This window comes from Pavona decussata, unplaced genomic scaffold (assembly GCF_977016875.1).
Source record: "Pavona decussata unplaced genomic scaffold, jaPavDecu1.1 SCAFFOLD_303, whole genome shotgun sequence".
Lineage (NCBI taxonomy): Eukaryota > Metazoa > Cnidaria > Anthozoa > Scleractinia > Agariciidae > Pavona > Pavona decussata.
This window is the reverse complement of record NW_028145699.1, coordinates 992,501-996,888: the sequence shown is the minus strand read 5'-3', so window position 1 is coordinate 996,888 and position 4,388 is coordinate 992,501. Positions and strand designations below refer to the sequence as shown.

Below are 4,388 nucleotides of genomic sequence, written 5' to 3'. Positions count from 1 at the left end.
AAAAAATCGCTTCTGAAAAATTCATGAATTGGAAACTTTTGGCACCAGGAAAATAATTTTAAGAACAAAAATTGGAGGGATGTAGCTGTGCCAGAAAGCGCCCAGTCGTGTGTTGAACTTTCCATACATTTGTCTGTAGAGCGAACTTGCCATGAACTGCTGCTAAAAATAGTTCGCGGGAAAAAAATACAGACAAATGTATGGAAAGTTCAAAACACGACTGGAAGCTTTCTGGCACAGCTACATCCCTCCAATTTCTTTCTTAAAATCCTTTTCCTAGTACCAAAAGTTTCCAATTCATGCATTTTTAAGAAGCGATGTTTTACTAAAATTATTTGACATCGGATTTCCATGAAACACTGTTATTTCAAGTGTGTTTGCCTACTCGTCAAAATGGCGTCGAAAACCGTGATAAGGCCTAATGCTACCCAACCATACATTCTTTGTAAATTTGACCCCCTTTTTTAAAGAATATTCAGTGTATTATGATAATATTCCCACTAACAACCAAGTACAACATGCTCTTTTGGTTACAGTGTCCAGTTGTCTTGTACATATTCTTCTCAGTGTTCTCCATACATTCCCTCTGGTGCTATTTGGGAGAATCCTTTTTTTCATCACGACAATTTTATCGTTAGTGGTCATTTCCTTTATTCTCGTGGCTCGTGCGTTTGATCTAGTGGCGCGATTGTAAGGAAAAATTAGCTCATGATGATCACAATCGCGATTCCCTGTTATTGTGTAAGTGTCTATGGTATTTTTCTTGACCCACCAAAAAAATGTTTTAATTTTCTGAGGTTAAGCTGCGAGAACTCCGCAATTACTTATTGGTTCCCCATTCGTTATTTTGAGTAATGAATTATTCAGTCATTTTCTTGGACGTAAAGTTGTTTGAACAAAAATGATTAAGCCTCAGGAGATCTGGTTGTTTAATTACCAACAATTTAACGAAGGTAATCTCTTTAAGCAAAGCCTAGATACCCAAGACGTGTTCATCTGAGGATCGTTTTCAATTCAAAAAACAAGTAGAAATTTATGGTAAGTTCTGATACACAAAAGATCTGCTGGATGTAATGCTTTTTCTTTTTCGCTCACATGACTTATCGTTTCTGGTAGCTTCGTATTTCTGGTTCATACCCCAAATTTAATTAGTTATTACACGTGCGGCGTCAAGCGTTCGGCTTGCTCACGCTAAGCAATAGAATACGACGCGGGGTATGCTTTTATGCAATGGGACAAACATCCAACCTAGGCATGACATGAACATCATTTTTAACTGGAAACTGTTCAGCTGAATGGTCTCAAACTTAATTTTAGCTTTATTTGAACTATTACTTTATGCATGCGCGCTATGTGGTTGTACGCGCACGCACTGCCTCTATTTACGGTTTAGTTCCACACTGTAGAAGGGTTAGATACCCGAAATGTCTGTGGTATTTTTAAGCATTTCTGACACTTTTCGATATTTATTGTAAATGCAACCTAAATTGCTGCGAAGTTAAAGTCTCCGAACTTTGTACTTGCTTTGAGAACGTCCGTTAACAACCTCAAGACAAACAGGTTGAACGGTCAACAGTTATTGTCGCTAATTAAAGTGTATACAACTTAAAAAAAACAAAACTAAAAATTGGCCCATGCAAAAAGCTGTCCAAAAGTACTAATTATTTTTGAACATTTGGTCATGAGATGTTTTCAAACAAATCATTCGTCCATGCTTTGCCAAATATGCCGATCTCGTGGAACTGATCCAGAAAAACGAGGACACAATGCAACTTTCAATCGGTTTGTTATAGACAAACATAAATGTCTCTCAACGGATGGGGGTAAGAGAACACAAAAACTATAGTGACATTTAATTACAATAACACATGCAACTAAAATTATAGAACACATTTCCCTATATAACTACCCACATAATCGGACTTAAAAACTGGGCAAAATAATTTGGTGAATAAAAGATGACGAGAGAAATTATTTTTAGAATAGTAGATAACCCAATTTGCGAAACTACTCAGTGGTTTAAGGGATGTTTCCAACCTTTATATTTGGGGTATTCTAGTGATAAGGGACCACTATCTCCGCTAAACTGTAGAATTAAACTTTAGGGCGGAGAGATAACTATAACTGTAGACAAAAAGGATAACACTCCTCTAAACTGTAGAATTGGAGATTACTCTACTCTCGTCACTCTAAGGAGCGATGTTTTTTTGTAAGACGGATTTACCCAGCACCAAACGGTTCATTTGGGTCAATATCTGTTTGCAATCCATTGATCGTCTCATAAAGTCGGATTGAATTCTGAAGAAATACTAACGTTCTTTTGGTGTTTTATTACCTGAAGCTTGTTTAAAATAAGTGACATGGAAAATTAATCCCTTTTGTTTCTGAAATGAAGAAATATGTCGTCAAGAGAGCGAAACGAGGCCAGCTAGAATCTTTAGAAAGGCTGAAAGCAGTTTGTTTTTTAAATTTGGGAAAAAAATCATCTGTACCTTGAAATTTTCCGCTGACTTAAGATTTCAGCTAGGGAATACAAAGAAATCAACCTGTGTTACTGAGTGTACAAAGATATCGCTTTAAAGATCCTAAACCGATCTTGGGAAACAGAAGACGGCTGTTTAAAATACTTTCTGAAATATTTTCGTTGGGTGTCCCCATCCCACGCAACTCGGGTTAGGTTTTGAATGTTGTTGTCGACTTGCAAATTGAGACATACTCAGAGGAAGAACTAGATCTCCCTATTGAGCTTTTGTGAGTATTCGTTTACTTTCCAGACCAAAATTTGACTTGCTACATGTATTCGGTTGCGGTCTTAATCTCAAACCAAAACAAAAATAAATTTCAATTTGGTCAGCTGGAAATTTTTGACTCCGAGGCAAAATTTTTTTTTTTTTTTTTTTTTTTTATAAACTGGAAAAGAACCTTTTGGCACCGGCTTGGAAGACGTCTCGACTACTCCCCACTTCCCTGGCTTTCCATTCTGAACGTTTCAGTTCAACTTTCGTTTGAATTCAGCTGAATAGACGGCGAAAATTGAAAAACCTTACTCAGTCGTCTAGCTTAAGTTGAGCCAGTGTTGTCCATTCGAACAAGATGACAACTTAACTTGAAGAAAAAGAGCCTGCGGAATCCTGTTTCTAGAATTAAAGCGATTTCTGGCAGTCACGTCATTGTCGATCTTCCATTTATACATTTCAAGAGATGAACAATCGTATGCTTTCCTGACCTACGTTTTTTCTTTCGTCTTTCCTCAGCTGCTTTGTAGCTCTTTGTTGTATAAATTAACTAGAACACAGACCAGCTTTTGAACAAAAAAAAAAAAAACTAGAACACAAAAAAAGCTTTTGAACAAGCCATTTATCCCACAATTCTAGAAAGCGTAGAAATAGCTAACACCGGAGAGCTATAACGTCTTCTTAGGGCATGATGGACAACAGAGCAACTGGCATTATATTCAACCCCTTGGCTTTTTGCAGTTCAAATCAGCATGACAACATTTTTGTGCCCTACTTTAAATTTATTCCTTGCCATTTACGCTCGTTTACCGGTTCGTTTACGAGAAGGACTTATCTCATTTGTAATACTTCAGTTCGTTCATCCACGAAAATCAATACAACCCTCACTTGCTAAGTTTTCAAATTTTAAAAAATTGCAAACGGTTTGTTTTCCAGTTTTCCTCAATTACGATAAAGATCGGAGCTATATTTAGAATTTTAAGAGCGCTAAACAACACTGATCTCCTGATTTGTGCATAAACTGAATTACATGGGAAGGGAGACTCTCAGTTGGCCGTCTCTAAGAGTATAACAACAGCTTAATAATATTTGTAAGGTAATGTTGTGACTTGCTGTCTGAAAGTTTTGAAAGTACTTCGTTGAATAGAGGAGGACTAAATCTATTTCAGCCAAATGTTCTCTTATTAAAGTGATTTCTTCTTTCAAAAAAGGTGTCGTCTTCTTCTTTCTGTCCACACGGAAAGGTTTTTAGGGAATATCTAAGTAAAATTGGAAAAATGTCTGCTTTAATTACCCACTACAATTATCGAGATTTTCATTAGCAACGTTCCTCATGTTTCCATAGCTTTAATTTGTCTCAGGAAAAATTTTTTTGTTATTAAAATTGAAAAATAATCAATTACAAAATGTTTGTGAGATTTGACCATTTGAGGATCGGTTCCCTTGCCGTACACAACTCAGAGAAATTGAGGTAAGATCTAACACAAGGATCTGCTAGATTAATTATTTTTCATTGTACCCCATGTCTAATGTTTCTGTGATCAGCATTTTCATATAATTATCTAGTTCACACAGTGTTAATAACCGTATTTAACGTTGCTCACGCCAGACGACAAAATAGGGCTCGCATTATTTTGGTGTAACTCAACCCGT

General features: G+C 36.5%; 1 protein-coding gene across 1 annotated transcript in view; it reads right to left on the bottom strand.

The window, feature by feature from the left end:
• Positions 1-202: 202 nt before the first annotated feature.
• The window catches only part of LOC146454320 (uncharacterized), a 91,069-nt gene continuing 86,883 nt past the window's right edge, over positions 203-4,388 (bottom strand). The window contains exon 2 of the mRNA XM_085095662.1: positions 203-240. The gene's annotated coding sequence lies outside the window, so the exon portion shown is untranslated. The remainder of the gene's footprint in view (positions 241-4,388) is intronic.